This window comes from Manis pentadactyla, chromosome 1, assembly GCF_030020395.1.
Source record: "Manis pentadactyla isolate mManPen7 chromosome 1, mManPen7.hap1, whole genome shotgun sequence".
Taxonomy (NCBI): Eukaryota; Metazoa; Chordata; class Mammalia; order Pholidota; family Manidae; genus Manis; species Manis pentadactyla.
In genome coordinates, this window is record NC_080019.1 from 223,230,260 (window position 1) to 223,247,678 (window position 17,419).

The window sequence follows — 17,419 nt, forward strand, 5'->3', positions numbered from 1 at the left end:
TGATTTCCGTGTGAGCGAGACTTTATTATTTTTTAGCCCTTGCTGGTCTACCTCTTCAGAATAAGAGAAGGAGAGGGAGAGAAAGAGAGAGAACTTCAGTCTTAGACCTTCTGCAGATGACAGATTCAGCTAGAAATTAGTACCATTGTTTCTATTTACATGTATTCATCTTCTGGGCTACCTTTTCCTTAGAGTAGATGATACTGATTCTTCCTCTCACAATAACAAAATGCAGTTTCCTTTCAGATTAAATCTGTTCATGTTAAAAAGTGTGTTCATTGCAAGCAACATGAATGAGCAGGCAGTTTTCAAGTGCTTTACTAGATGTGTGATCTTGGGTAAGGTACTTACTGCCTGGTGCCTCCGTTTGCTCCTCTGAAAAATGGGGATAAGGCTGTTTACCCGAAGGAGTAGTGGTGGGGAGTAAATGAGTTAATCAATGAAGGATAGTTATGGTTATGTAGGTGTGAACTATTATTGTACTTTTATTTTGCAGAGGATCAGATTCTTAATTTTTATCAGTTTAACCAACATGTTCCACTTGGTAAAGAAGTGCTACGTAGTGTTCTAGGTTATCTAAAGAGGAAAAGGAATAAGCTGTATTGTGTTAATATTATGAACAAAGTTCCCTTTGTTTTTCCCCCAGCTCAGCTGTGCATTGGGAATTATGTTTTCCCTGGCCCTGGGTTGTTTATTGTAAGTGTCCTTGTTGGTCAAGGTGGGGCCTTTTTCACACTGTCTGGGCAACGTGCCCTTTATTGTCATTTCATTGGACCTTTCAGCCAATTTCTTATGTAGAAATAATACACAGCCTGGACTGAGGCCTTTTATTACTTTGGAATTAGATTGCAGAGGAAATATCAAGGACGATTCAATAGATGAGAAACTGGAAATTTAAAGTTAGGTTAAACATGGGTCTGCTTTTTCTTCGTCTTTCATCTTGTGGGCTAAATCACAAAGAAAACCTCCTGGATTACTGGATAATCACTGGCAGTAAACAAGGCAGAGCTCTGTAGGAGTTGAGCTCCACTAGTGGCAGAAGGTGTTTTATGGGGAGATAAAAGGATGCCAGACAAGTTTAGGAAAGACTGGAATGACTAAAGCTGGAAAGATTTATCTATTTGCATATCTTTGCAGAGGGTTTTATGTAGGGAAATCCATTGTGAGGCTCTAAAAAACAAGAATAAAAATAAACATTTAACTTTTATTTAATGCATACTATGTGCCAGGCAAGGTTCTGAACACTTTACATATATTGACTTGTCAATCCCATGAGGGCGCTGAGGTAGGCACATTGAGTGATTCTCATTTGATATATGAGGACACCAAAGTGTGGGGTGAAGGATGTGGGGTTTCCCAAAGCCATCTGACCAGAGACAGCTTTTGTGGTGGACTTCACGTGATTAGAACACTTGGAAACCTGTTCAAATGCTCTGAGCAACCTGAATCACATGTAGATGGTTTTGGATGTTGGATAGTCTCATTCTGACCACGTGTTTCTTGGTGGTCTTGGTTTCTGCCCAGGAAATGATGGCTTTTCTTAACACCCCCATGTCATATGGATTTGTCTCCCAATGATATATTTGCTTAATTTGACGTTAGAAATTCTTGAAATGGGCTTCATATACTTTAAAATGACAGGCTTAATTTTCCAACATCACAGTCTCCTGCATGGGGGGAACAGATCCCATTTGGCCAAGACCAAACCTTCTTCATTTGCACATTTTAGTCACTTCTCTTGAAGGCAAGAACTTGATACGTGGCAAGGGGACACAGGTTTGAATAGGGCCCACGACTCTACTTTAGTCAAGTGAAAGAACATTTGATTAATAAAACATTTAAATCCTCCTAAAGGTAAAGAATGAAGAAAAAAGCTATATTTTTTTTCATCAAGGGTTTAAATCCACATCAACTGGTAAAGAACCAAAATGGCATTTCAATTATTTATACGTTTCCTTGAATTATTTCAGTATTAAGCAAGTGATGAAATCATGTTGGGTAAGTGACTGCCTCTGCTTCCCTAGACAGCTGAGTCTAATACTTAAGAAAAACTTTTATTTCCTATTATTCTTAATATGAAATCCAAAATCATTACTGCTGTCTGCAAGATCTGGCCCCTGTCCTCTATCTCTTTGGGGCCAGTGCTAGCTGGAATTGCTTCTTTGTGATAGTGAGAAAATAACACTCTTCTGGTGCTTTACACATTGAGAGGGCTGCGTTCTAAACCCCTATGTGTTCCTTGGTCAGTGCCCATGTGCCTGTGCAACTGCATATGGCTGATGAGGTTCATCTCTTATTCCTCATAACATCCTTCATGTCTCCTTGGTGATTCCTATGACACTAAAAATGACTTGTGAATGTCTCTCATTCTTGCTAAGGGTAAACTTCTTAAGGGATGGGCCTGTGTTTGTCATATTTGCTACTGTATCTCAAAATACTAAATATCCAGTAGCTCCTCATGGTATTTATTGTTTACAGTATTTATTCAATGCAGTTTTGATAATTGCATGCATTGGTGGGCAGATGGATACATATGCAAGGATAGAGCAAACCTAGATCTTCCATAGAAGACTTAGAAATCTTTTGCCTAGGGCATGTGAACCTGGGATCTTATAATCAAACTTGCAGGCTGTTATAGAATAATTAAGTTGTATCTAAGCACTTCTCAGTCCTTAGGGAGGCTATATTTTGCAGAACTCTTCTGTTGTGAATCTCGTGTTCGCAGAACCAGATGTTCCTGCTATAAAGAAAAAATGTTATGTTTTCCTATTATGTGCAATGCTACCAGAGCTCATTATAGACATAGCTGCAAGTGGGGCTTCCAGTGACTGTTGGAAGGGGCTGGAAATATACCAGTGGCTGTTCCTTGACTCTAACCTGGTGATCTTTTGACTCACTGGTTCTCATTACTGTCTCTCTGTTCACAGATTACATCCAATCATTACATTCTTTTCCAGGTTTATTGGTTTCTTAGGGCTACCATAGCAAGGTACAACAAACTGGGTGGCTTAAAACAAAAAGGATTTATTCTCTCAGTTCTGTAAAGCTAGAAGTCTGAAATCAAGATATCAAGGGGTCAAGCAGAGCCATGCTCCCATCTGAAGGCCCTAGGGAAAAACCTTTCTTGTCTCCTCCTAGCCTCTGTGGTTGCTCACAATCCTTGATGTTCTTGGTGTGTAGCTGCACCACTCCAATTCCTGCCTCCCTCATCACAGGGCCATCTTCCCTCTGTGTATCTGAGTGCCCTCACCTTATAAGGATACCAGCCATCTCAGATTTAGGGCTTGCCTTAATCCAGTATGACCTCATCTTAAATAATAATATCTGCAAAGATCCTGTTTCTAAATATTGTGTCCTGACGTTCCAGGTGGAATGAGTTTTGGGGGTGGGTTGGGGACACCATTCAACCTGGTACAACAGGGTCCCATTCAACCTATTCCTTGGCTGCTAGTGTATGAGTTGAGGTCTAGGCTCTGCTGTTGTGTGACCTTGTGAATGTCATCTCTTAGAGTCTCAGTTTCTGTAGAAGGGGGCATCCTTCATACGTAATTCAAGGTATTTTCTAAGTTTCGTTGTACTAATTTTCCAAATCTATTCTGATTTTCTTCTGTGCTTTGTAAACCTTTGTTACTAGGTTGCAGCCAATTATCAATCATTTTATTGATTATTCTTTGATTGGCAGACCACTAGCTCCTTGAGGAGGAATGGATTACAAGAGAAGTTAAGAGCCTCTGTTCTGATGGGAGATTATTCAATATGGTGGTAAAGTTTTTAAGAAAGTTGTAAGTCAGTGCTAAAACACACCCCCCATTAAGAAAATTGTCTTTTCAAATGAGATTTTTCTGACTGCATATTGGCTTGACCAAATAATATATAGAAGGGTTCTTCCAACTTGGCAAAACCAAGCTAAATAACTTCTGCAGTGGGTTGAAATGGCAATAAAAGTCAAAATCATACGTTTGCATTTTCTGTGCAGTTATAAACTGAACTGAACTTAATTTGGCAATGGAGTAGATTAGAAGCGTAGACTTGAAGCCCATTTCCATTCTGTACTTAGCAAATGTAAATGTTGTAATATAAATTAAAACTCATATATAAATAATCATGAGGGATTATTCAATTTAATGTTAATTTTCATTTTCTTCCAAAATGTGAAATTGAATAAATGTTAAGAATCTCTTTGAGAAGGGGCAAAATGGACCACATTTAATTGTACTGTGTTGTTTTAAAAACATTTCTTAAACCCCAGGAGACAATGAAGTTTATAAATATGGAATGCCTTGAGGTCATTGACTCTTAGGGATGGGAGATTAGGTTTCACCTGACCCATATATCACATAGCCTTAAAAAAAGATGGTTCAAGATTATACATTCATATGGTGTTTGTATGTGACTGGCAAGATTTGATTGAAGATCCAATGTTTTGTTCCACACTGCTTAAAACTGAAGGGAAGGCAATTTTGGAGCTACAGTCTTTAATGACTATCACAGAGGTCTTAGACACAATGAGGGCGCAGTCTGAGGTATTCAGTTGAAATAAAATGAAAGAGAATGGAGGTGGAGTCCAACACTTTATCTGGGTGGAGAGTTAATATGTGCAAATGAAATCCAGTTTGTTTTCTGTGGGCCTAAGAGTTGTGAACAGGACTGTGGGAATAATTGGTGACCAGTGAAGCTCCCTAAAATGAGTTGTGGCCTCCTAGAAAGGTGGTTTGTTGATTGATATCTGAACTCTCCAAGCCCAGTCTGGATCATCTGAAGGAGAGGGTGTTAGTGGACTCAAACATTTAATGAGTAGGTGGAAACCAGGTGACCAAATGGATCCCTGTAATTCCTGAGACCCCAGGAATCTTAAGTTCCTGACCAATGGGGATACAGTTGGAAAAAGTTAAAAGGGACAAGGTGATCAAAGGTCTTGGATGTTTGGCTAAAAATTGGAGTTTTAATATTCAAAGTAGTAGCTGGATATTAAAAAGGAAGTGAAGATTATGTATGAGGAAAATTGTTCCAGCAATATTTAGTGGTCATTGTTAACAAAGTCTCAAATGGGGAGAGATTGCCTTTTTTTTAAGTTGGTGCAATGAGAGAGTAGTGGGAGAATGGAGAGAAGATGAATCGGAATGAGATTATAGCCAGGTTCCTCCCAGATGCCTTCTCTGTGTAAGCATTTTGGATGTTAAGAAATGTAAAATCAAGCTGCTTTTACATATGTGATTTCAGAATGAGAAGTCAGCATCCCATCCCCTAGGGGAGGGAATCTAACTCAAATTCAATGAAATTAATTCATTTTTCTCCAAACAAAAAGCTGATGAAACTCTGTTGAGCAAAGGTCATGAAAACTGGTAAGTCTTCTCAAATCAATGTTTACGATTATGACCTGCTCTCCTGTGTTATGACTGTCCCAGTAGGCATGCTATTATTGTTGCCTGCCAGAATAATGTGAGACTCAAATTTCATACCCTTTCAGTTAGTTTTCATTTTGTTTTAGTTTGTTTATTTATTTATTTTTTGAAACACACGAGGATTCTTATCCTTCCTTAAGAGAAACAGATCTCTCTGTGATACAGTTTAATGTTTCAACACTTTAAGTAAGCTGTCTCCTTATCTTGCCTTTGTTGGTGGAAAATATTGAAGAGGAGAAAACTATCTTAAATAGTCTGGTTTTAGGCCAACATTAATTTTAAGTGGACATGGTTAGTCACCAAACAGCAGGATGAAAACAATTCATTTGATCAGCTGAAGAATGTTGCGGAGCGAGATAATTCTACACGTCCTCAAAAGGGGGCAATGTGCAGGTGAATGCTTTCAACCCCCGATTTTTATTAAAGATAAACAAGTAAAGAGTGCAGAAAATTAACCTGGTATTATTATTTAAGTTCCTGTTTAAATTATGTGTGTCCTTCTGGGCCTTTAATAAAAAATGTTCAAGGATAGGAATTTATTGGTAATGATTCTGACCCTGCCTCAGAATACAGCCATTCTCTTTGCACACCACAAGATTAGTTCGGTCTCATTCTGATATTTTTGTGTGTAGCTTTTGTTTTTTTAAATTAGATTTTAAACTTTAGAGCAGTAGTAAGTTCACAGCAGAGCTGAGAGGAAAATACAGAAGTTTCCCACATACCCCCTACCCCACATATGCACAAACTCCCCCATTATTAACATAGCCCAGCAGTTATATATTTTTAACAATTGACGAACCCACATTGACACATCATTATGCCCAAAGCCCATACTTGACATTAGTATTCACTCTTGATGTTGTACATTCTGTGGGTTTGGACAAATGTATAATGATCTATATCCATCATTATAGTATCAGACAGAGCACAGTTGACTCTCGAACAACAGGGGTTTGAACTGCATGGGTTCGCTTGTATGTGGCTTCTTTTCAAGAAATATATTGGAAAATTTTTTTGGAGATTTGTTACAATTTGAAAATACAGACTGTGTAGCCTAGAAATCTTAAAAATATTAAGAAAAGGGTTGTGATGTCATGAATGCATAAAAATATGTATAGATACTAGTCTTTCTGTCATTTACTACTATAAGATCAATATTAGGCTATTAGTAGTAAAGTTTTGGGGGAGTCAAAAGTTACATGCAGATTTTCAACTGCACAGGCAGTCAGTACCCCCACCCTCATATCATTCAAGGGTCAACTGTATTTTCACTGCCCTAAAAAAATCTCTGTGCTCCTCTTATTCATCACTCCCTCCCTCCTAACTTCTGGCAACCACTGATGTTTTTACTATCTCTATAATTTTTCCTCTTTCATGAATGTTATATAGTTGGAATCACACAGTATATAGTCTTTTCAGATTGATTAATTTTGCTCAGTCATAGGTATTTAAGGCTTCTCCATGCCTTTTTATGGTTTGATATATCATCTCTTTTTAGTGCTGAATAATATTCCTTTATCTGGGCATACCAAAGTTTATTCACCTACTGAAGGACATCTTGGTTGTTTCTAAGGTTTCTCAATTGTGAATAAAGCTTCTGTGAATACCTTGTGTGGGTTTTTGTGTAGCTCTAAGTTTTTTCAGTTCCTTTGGGTAAAAAGCAAGGAGCATGATTGTATGGTAAGAGTATGTTAGGTTTATAAGAAACTGACAGAATGTCTTCCGAAATGGCTGTACCATTTTGCATTCCCACAAGAATGAATGAGAGTTCCTGTTCCTCCACATCCTTGCCAGCATTTTATGTTGTTGATGTCCTGGAATTTGACCATTCTATTAGTTGTTTATAGTACCTCATTGTTCTGTATAGCTTTTTATTTTATTTTATTTGAACTTTAAAAGTGATTGTATTACAGAAGGATAGAGAAAAGCAAAACCTCTCGCCCCAGGTAACTCTTCATCCTTAGGGTAAATGGTCTGACTTATATGTTTCTAGATATTGTTCTGTGTATGTATATGTAAAAGAAAGACCCATGTTTAAGAAACAAAAACAGATTAATTTAAACACTTTTGACATTAGTAATTTGAAATGTAAGAAAGCAGTCCAGATCAATTTTTTTTAAGCCAAAGGTAAACTTTTAGGACCATTAATTTATCCATCAGTTGTACAATTTTCAAAAGATAAAAAAGATGTACTGTGAAGAGTAAGTCCCCCTGATTCAGCTGGCTTCCCCTTATTTCCACTTTCTCATAGACAGTGACAGGGTGTGTGCGCATGTGTGTGCCTGCAAATTTTATGTATGTAATATATGACACAAATGGTAACATATGTAATTTTACAGCTAGTTTTCTTTTCCACTGACAGTACACTTTGATTCAATATAAATTAGAGTTTGATTTACTAAGCTCTGAATCTCTTGCTTCATGGTTACTTAATTATTTTTAGAATTAAGGAAACACAAATGAACTGGGATGTCCATAGGGAGGAAAGCCAGGAAGCAGAAAATGCCATTAGTTACCTGATAGTCATCATTTTACCAAGCAAAGAGAAGGCAGTTTTCAGGAAAGCATATGGAATATGGCTCTTGATGGAGCTACGTGCCATTTGAAGGATACACGTGGATAACCCACGGGATGATTCACAACCAGTGCAGCTGTAAACTTCTCTTTTAATTAGGTGGGAAGCACCTGTGTGTTATTATTTCATCATTTTTCCTCTTCCCAGTCCAGTTTCTTTAGGGATTAAAAAAAGGAAAAAAAAAAAGAAAGAAAGACCCAACAAGTTGGAATTTAAATTTCGGTAGGGAGAGCATTCAATCTCTTAAAAAAGGGCAAGTCTACAGATCATCTCCTGGAAGACGAGGTGAGACTAGTAACTTTAATGGGTGTGAATTGTGGAGGGCAAATGACTGCATGTTGCAAGGTATTTGGCAGGGAGCTGAGCTACATATTAGCATCCTGAATGTGTTTGGATTTGCACTTCTGATTTGCGTGTTTAAAAATATTTAACAGAATTAATGCTAAATGTGTACAAGCTGTTGAAATTTGAATGGTACCAATGGTATTTATCTCTTCTGGGCTCTGAGCATTTCCACGAGATGACACCCACATCTTTTCATGACTTTTGGAAAGTTGCTGAGATTGGTTGATACATTTAGCTTCTTTCAAGGGACCCATCGACATCATTTACCCCATGAAATTCACTCTGTCCTCACATTAATTGTTCTAAACGTCACTTGTAATACTAACCAAAATATACTTTGCAATAAAATTATTAACTGCCCTTTCAGTTGAGCTCCTACTCTATGCTGAGAGCATCACAAATGCTTTCCTGTGTGACCGTCATAACTACCGGAAGGGGCTGGTGTTATCACCTTCATTTTATAGATGGGGATACTGAGGCTCAGGGAGGTGACATTCCTTCCCAGAGTCACTCAGCAGGTTGCTGTAAGTAAGGTGTTCAACTCACTTTACCGTGTTGAGAGCCTATTGTATTTGTGCATGCACCTTGCAAATATTTATCCACCATAAGCAAATTCATTTGATACCTCTGGGTTGGCACTGTATTCTTAATTTGGTGGTTTGTGAATTTGACATGCTCCTCAGGCATTTGTAGAAGAACAGGTTTAAATCCTCTTAAGGATGGTGTTTCTCCCTTAAGTCTCAAAGTAGCAGCCTGTGGGCTGACTCTGGACTGCACCTGTTTTGTTCTGTTCTGGAGGGGAGAAAGGGGGGCAGTCAGCACTGTGTTTCCATTCAGTGGAGCAGAGATGCCTTGAGGCTTGGCTTGTCCTCTTAAGCCCCCCCTTCCTCCCCAGGACTCCCTGTTTTCTTGAGCCCTGCCCTTTCACTCATTATCACCGTGGGCATGGCCCCTGAGGACATTTAAGTGTGTGGCTGCAGAAAACCAGCGAGCCAGGAAGTATGTCAGTTAGGAGGAATTCATTTGTGGGCTCAGATTAACATGAACAAATTGATTTTTGCCCCGAAATAGACACTGCTAATGTTTACTCGATATAAAACAATGAGTTGATTTTGCTACCAATTCACTGTTAACATTTTTCACAAAAGGCCCTTTGTTGCAACAATTCCCCACCTCATTTATGTTTGCGGACTGTCTGCTGACTTGTGGATAGAGTCATATGGGACATCTCCCTAAGATGTTTGGTTGATTGTATATAGTGCCTTGAAGTGACTTTCATCATAAGGCTAAATCTACTGAAGAAACATGAAAGCGAGTTTAGTCATTCATAAGCATTGGGGGAAAAGGAGAATCAGCGATTCTTTTTCTTTTCCTTTCCCCCCCATTCTTTCCTAATTGTCTCCCCAGCTTCAGACAGCTTATATTATGGCTCCATGTGAGTATCTTCTAAATTATCAAGCATATTTAAGAGGACCCCTTGACTAAAACCTGGGGCCTGGATCAGTGGGTAGAACTCCCCCACAGTACTATTTATATACTTTGCCTCCTCAAAGTGCATTATATTCTGAAGGAATTTCTGTTCCCTGTATTTCTATCCTCAAATGTCTTCTGCCACATTTTCAGTGTGTTTGCCATGCAACACATTCCCATTGGGTGCTCTGTACGAATAAGTTTGGGAAATGCTTTTTATTCCAAACCCACTTAGGGATTTGAAATGCTTACCTTGTTAAAGGTTTTGAGCAGTGCCGTATTCAAGGAACACATTTTGTTTTGCCCTATGCAACGTTTCCCAAATTTAGCTGATCACCAACCCCCCTGTAGAACCTATCCTTTCTGTCCACTACCTCATATCCCCCAAAACCTATCAGCTGTCTGCAGAGCATACACTGAGATTGTCTCTCTGTAGAACTTTCCAAAAAAGCACGGACCCATGTCTTGGATATTTTTTGGGGAGTGGGGGGCAAAGAGGGTGACATAATTTCTAATTCCATTTAAGTGAATTTATTTTGTGAAACACGCGTTGGTCAAATCTGATACAATTATTAATGAGGAATTGAACTTCATAGCTTGGTAGTATTTAAAATGATCAGATTAAATAAATTTACGTCATTCTTCATGGCACCCAGTGTATTGCATGATGACGTAGGGACCATACTTCTTTCTATTTTGGTGACTTTTAGCTATTGCTGCAGTTTATAACATTTTGGAAAAAATCTGTCTTAATTTAGACTCAGATTGGACCTGTTCTGCCTCCTCTGGGCATATTGGTTAAGATCTTGTCACAGTGGTAAATATTTCCCACATAAATGCATCTTTTTAATTCTCATAATGATCTTGTAAAATAACTACAGAAACCGAATTTCCCCATTTTATTAAGGAAACTGGTCCTAAGAGATTAAGTCACTTGCTCGGGGGCTCCTAGTGAGTTCAGTGGATTAGGTTTTCCAGCTGAAGGCTTCCATTCCCAAAACTAACCTTGCTTTGTGTGTGACTTGAAAAATACCTTTATGTTATTTATTGTTTTTTAAGCCAACAGATAGAATTTCTTACCTTTTTGGCACTTGTTCATTAGATAAAACAGGATCCCAAATAAAATAAGACGGGGGCTGTTTTAAACCCTGCCCAAATATTAATGATTCATATGGGAATTATCCACTTATAGCTAATTTTTAATCCCAGGCTGGATTCTTCCCAGCCTGCCTGCTGTTCATTCTCTCTCCTCCTGCCTTGACTTTGTCAAAACAGCTTACAAGCAACCTGGTGTTTGAGAACTTGCTGTGTATGATTTAGGCAGCAGAACTCTTTTAAGAGGACAAGCTTTTTGTCTGTTTAATTGAAGGAATGGATTGTTCCATGCAACTCTTAATAGTTTTCCACACTAGACTCATGGACATTCAAATGGGCAGAATTGTATGCACAGATCCAAAAGAAGTATGGGTTTGAACATCAGCAGTCAGTCAACAAAATTAAAATTTCCAAGATACAGTAATTTTCACACCCATCTTTCTCTCCCTCTGTGGCAGCTCCCCACCCCACATTATCATCAATGGTTAGGAATTTAGGTTTTTAAGGCACCTTGGATTTAAGTCCTAGTTTGTCCATTTAGTAGTTGTATATATATGCCCCTGGGCAAGTTAATCTCTTTTTAGCTGTGATGTGCTCATCTGTGAAAATGTATATGTGTCATATACAGGAACTACATATACAGTAGTCCCTCCTTATCTACAGGGATAAGTTCCAAGACCCCCTGAAACCATGGATAGTATCAAACGTTATATATACTGTGTTTTGGGAAAAAAAAAAAAATATATATATATATAAAACACACATAAATATCTGTGATAAAGTTTAATTTATAAATTAGGCACCATAAAAGATTAACCATAGTGCCTAATAACAGAATACAATAACCCAATACAAGTATACTATAATAAAAGTTAGATGAATATGTTTCTCTCTCAAAATATCTTATTGTACTGTATTTACTCTTCTTCTTGTTATGTGAAATGATAAAATGACAATGTGATGAGATGAAGTAAGGTGAGTGACGTAGACACTGTGATCATAACATTATGCTACTCTTGACCTTGCGATGATAGGGCAGAAGGAGGATCATATGCTTCCAAACCCCGATGGACCATGGGTAACTGAAACCTTGGAAAGTGAAATCTCGGAAAAGACAGGGCCTACTGTATTTTGTGGGGATTAAATGCAATAATGAATGGGAAGCCACTTAGCAAAATGCCATGCACATGAGAAGCATTTAGGATATGGTAGATACAAATTTTTATCTTCTACATAGCAAATTGCATGCTGGGAAATGGGCTATAGTATTGCTTTTGTATTTTATTTTGAGTTGCAAGATCAATACAAAAATAAGAGGATAAGGTAGGATTTATAAAGTTTTGAGGAGAGAGGATCACAGTGTTTGGGTAGCAGCTTTGAGTGGCTTGGAAATAATCAGGGACTGTTTTTTGGTACCAAGGTACAAGGATGAGCCTGGACAAGCATGTACATTAGAATACTTTGGTGGCAAGCAACAGAAAATCTGTGAATCCCCCTGAGGCAGAAAAATAATATGCTAAAAATGAATAGCAGAGATATGGAGTAGCTTACAGTATCTGAGGGACACCTGAAAAAATGGGGTCAGAAAGGTAGAATAGAAACTGGGGACTTCCCTAGCTGCTGGGTGGAGGGACTGATGCACCATCTTTGTTGAGCCACCCTTTGGAGGATGATCAACTCAAAGATTTTCAACCTTTTTTCTGTTCAAGATTCAAAATACAGGAACAAATGTCCAAATGGCCTACGTTGGATACAATGCTCACACAGAGCACCTCGACTTGTAGTCCCACTAAACCATAGCCAGTGGAGAATGGGTATTTTCCTTCAACAAAATTGGATTGCTCCTCCAGGAGTGGGGGGAATGCATCCTGGATAGCAAAAGTCCAGGTACGAGAGAGCTGAAGGTAGGAATCCATCCAGGACATTGAATAGATGATGGGCAGAGATTTGGTTCCATCAAGACTTTAGTGTTGGGAGGATGTTGGGAAGTAAACTGGGGATTATGCCCTAAAGGTATGGGATCCCATTGAAGGATTTTAATAGAGGTTGAGGGTTAGTCCTTCTTTTTACAGCAAGACATTTTATTTTATTTTTATTAAGGTATCATTGATATACAATTTGTGAAGGTTTCACATGAGTGACATTGTGGTTACTACATTCACCCATATTATCAAGTCCCCCCTACACCTCATTACAGCAAGACATTTTAAATAAATAGTTCTTTAAAAAGCAGCCCTGATTATATTTTTCTCAGATGAGTTTATCATTTTCCTTAGCCACATAATACGTCCATGTCCTGTCTATCATATTAGTTTTTGGCATTGCCTTGCTCCAGCAGCCACTTTGATTAATATATAAACAAGAACCACACAAAGGGGGGACATACTTTATTGATTGTTTTCCACAGGTCTTTGTTTTTCCACTGTAATTTGCATTTGAGAGACATATTGTCAACATACCCTATTTATTGTCATTTTCCATCTATTTGCATACAAACAACTGGTATATTCTTTGCATGGAGATTAAAAATCTCCTGCCAAATTTGACATTCTCAGTTATATCTCTCTTTTAACAAAAGTACTCCTTAAGTCTTTGGTTTAATAGCCAAAGCTACTTAAAACATTTGTTTCAAATTCAGTTACTCATTGTGATTTTATCCAAATACAGGCATATGGTTATGAACCACCATTGTTTTTTGTTTGTTTGTTTTTGTGTTTGTTTTTAAATCTTATCTTGCTTGGAATCCTCAAGTCCCTGAAAGGAAGCTGACAGCAGCTACTGTAAGAAGAAGCAGTCTGTAGAAAATAATTTTAACACCATCCCCTCAGTGCTGGTGTCAGAGCCTGAAGAAGGGTTTTATGCATGTGACTACAGTGTAAGGGTGATTTCATGAAGAGGGGGGCACTGTGGGTAGAAGGCCTCCCACGGTAAGAATGAGAATTCAGTACTCTCCTTGGACGGAGTCACACTTCAACCCGATTCCCAATTGTACATGGGGTTGGCATTATAAAAGGCCCTCCCTAAAAAATGGGCTGTTTTATCATAGCTGGAAGTCATCCTCTATATTTTAAAGCCATAAACTTACCACTTTTATTTAAAAATTGATCTGCATCAACGTAACAGGCTGGGCAGGAGCAAAGTTGTGTGTTTCAGCCCCACTGTGTTGCAGACGGAAATGAGAGGCCTGTGAATCATCATTATGGTTGATCACCAAGGTGCATGCTGGAAAGTTCCCCTGAGGAGTGTCTTGGACAGACTAATCCAAGTTTTCTGGAGGGGGAATTTGGCGGGAAGCCCAAATATACTTTATATTGGACAGCTTAGTTATCAGTTTTTTTTTAGTTGATTTTTGTAACCTAATGTATTTCATAGAGGGAGAAATATAGGAGATAATTGGCAGCCACAGTTAAGAAGGTGTTCATTTTAGAAACATTAAGGATGGTTGTGGACGATATTGGCGGAGGGCAGAGGGTTCAATAGCAGGAAGAAGAAGTTGGTGTTGTTTGGTGGATATTTTCTGTGTGAGTCACCTTTGAATGTTTCTTATTGTGTGCTATATGTGAGCCAGCAGAATATTCAGTATTTAGTCTCTTGATATTTTGGATTTATTTACAAGGATTTTTCCTTCAGGGTATGTTTGTTTATGATATGTGTGGCATCTGGTTTATTTATTCTGTGTTAACTTTGATTCTTTTTCCTCTCCTTTTTAAAGCCATGCTTATATGGAGTTTGCATGCCCAGTGAATAAGAATCTTAGACAGTGATAAACACTAGAGAGAAAATAAAACAGGGAGAGTGGTTGAGGGTAGTAGGTTGGGGTAACATGGGACTGGGTATTCTTGGTAATCTTCTTGGAGGAGGTGATATTCAGGTTGAGATATGAATATAGGGCCAAGCCCGGCATATGGATATTAGGGAAAGAGTTCCCTGCAGAGAGCATGGCAAGTGTCAAGGCCCTGAGGCAGGGACAAGTGTGAAAAAACCACTGGGTTTTTGTGCAAGGTAATTAGGTAGAGAAGAAATAGCTCAAAATTAGGCACAAAAGACATTAAAACAAAGCTACCCGGAAGGATTAATGGTGACTGTAAATGAGGATTCAGGGCTGGGCAGTGCGAAACAGCAAATCTACAGAAGATTTCAACCTGAAAGATTTTGGTCAGACATTTCTGGAGAGCAGAATGTTCTAGATGTTAAAACAATGTGTGCTTTTGCTTTTAATGTGTCCTCTTTGCTTTCAAATTTGCTTATGTTTTAGTAGCCAAAACTTTACTCGCTGAGTTGTTGTAAGATATAGGTAGGCAGTGGGGGTGGAAACACTTAACAGGTGGTGAGCTCCCAAGGAGATGGCGCCAGAGGCCCGAGCTTCAGTCTCACTTCTGTCGCTGGCAACCTGTAGGACTTCTGGAGCATAAAAGTGTTTACCTCACCAGGCCTCAGTTGATGGCAAGATAGTGATGACCACCCACTAAGGCTATCTGAAGGATCGTAGGGAGAATAACAAATATAAAGTGTGTATTATTTATAATATTATTTTTCCTGTCATATTTGAAACCAAAGGAAAGTAAGTAGTCATAGTCTTAGCAATTTGAAAAATCTAATTAAGGTCTATCGTTAGGCAGCAGAGTAGAACTGATGTTATTTTTGTAATCCAGCTACTGCTTTTCAGAAATTCTTAACCTTCACCCAATGAAGCTTGTTCCAGTGTTTTTTGTTTTGTTTTGTTTTTTGTTGTTTTAAGTAAACAAGTGGCAAGCTTTTTCTCACTGAATTTGTACATCAGTGATAGAGACAATAGGGAAATCTCATTTTTCTCACTACAGTTCAGGTGCAGAAGTACACTGTCAAGTTGTCCTTTTTAAAACTGACTAGGGAAGCCATGGGCTTTGCTTAGATTGTGTTTAAATGTTTCTCGCCTTTGGCATTCCCCTTGGAGTTAGTGCATTGACTTTTTACATTGTGTTTAAATGTTTCTTGCCTTTGGCATTCCCCTTGGAGTTAGTGAAAGCCTTGACTTTCATGGGCACTGAGGAGGGTAGGAATGGGCTGGAAGCCTGGGGGAATGGTCCCCTCCATAGAGATGACGGCGCCTCTCCTGGGGCATATACCTTGAGCCACCACCGGCCTGTCTTCTTGCTCTCCTTCAGCCTGGGCTGCGACCTTTCCATACTGCTCTCTGCCTGTCTAACCCTAAAGCCTTTTTAAGTCCCACCCTTAGTCTGCTCTCTTCTTTATGAAGCGTTTATGTGCTCTTCTGACCCACCTTGAGCTCTCCCATCCAGGAATTAATTTTAGACTCCCTTTCCTAGTTTAGTGCTGCTTCAAGTAATATATTCTCTTCATTGTTAGATACTATCCTTTCAACTTGTGCCTTCATGACAACAGCATATTTTCAGGGAGAATGACATACCTCTCCATTATTAGGGAATGTAAAATACATGTTCAAATAAGACCCAACACAACAAAACTCCTAAAAGAAAACATAGGCAATGAATTCTTGAACATCAGAATCAGTAAAATTTTTTCTGGATCTGTCTCCCCAGGGAAGCAAAACCAAAAGTAAACAGGTGGGACTATATTAAACCAAAAAGCTTTTGTGCAGCAAAGGAAACCATCCACAAAACAGAAAGGCCACCTACTGAATGGAGAGTATGTTTGCAAATCATACATCTGATAAAGGGTTAGCATCCAAAATAAATAAAGAACGTACACAACTTTATATACATATATATATATATATCCCCAAACAATCCAGTTAAAAATGGGTGGAGGATCTGAGTAGACATTTTCCAAAGAAGATATAAAGATGGCCAACAGGCACATGAAAGATGCTCAACATCACTAATCATGAGGGAAATGCAAATCAAAATCACAATGAGGTATCACTTCACTCTGGTAAGAATGGCTAGTGTCAAAAATACAAGAAATAACAAGTGTTAGTGAGAATGTGGAGAAAACGGAACCCTCCTGTACTGTTGGTGGGAATGTTAATTGGTGCAGCTACAGTAGGGAGGTTTCTCAAAAAATTAAAATAGAAATACCACGCAACTGAGTAATTCCACTTATGGGTAACCACCTGAAGAAAACAAATCACTGATTTGAAAAGATACATGGACCCCTGTGTTTATGGCAGTCTTATAGTCACGATATAGAAGCGACTAACGTGTCCAGCTATAGATGAATGGATGAAGAAGATGTGGTATATATATATATATACACACACACACACAATGGGGTATTATTCAGCCATAAAAAAGAATGAAATCTGGCTACTTGCAACAATATGGATGGAACTAGAGGGTATTATACTCAGAGAAATAAGTCACAGAGAGAGAACAACAAGTACCATATGATTTCACTTACAAAATAAAATGAACAGAACAGAAAGAGACTGATCAACACAGACAGCAGACTGGTGGTTGACACAGGGGAGAGGAATGGGATGATGGGTGAAATACATAAGGGGGATAGAAAGGTACTCCTTTCTAATTCTGTAGATTTACATGGTCTCAAGGAATTTAAAGTTATTTTCTGT

At 38.5% G+C, this 17,419-nt stretch overlaps 1 protein-coding gene across 29 annotated transcripts in view; it reads left to right on the top strand.

Moving 5' to 3' along the window:
* MAGI1 (membrane associated guanylate kinase, WW and PDZ domain containing 1) overlaps positions 1-17,419 on the top strand; it is a 569,375-nt gene that overhangs the window by 90,888 nt on the left and 461,068 nt on the right. The window lies entirely within an intron of this gene.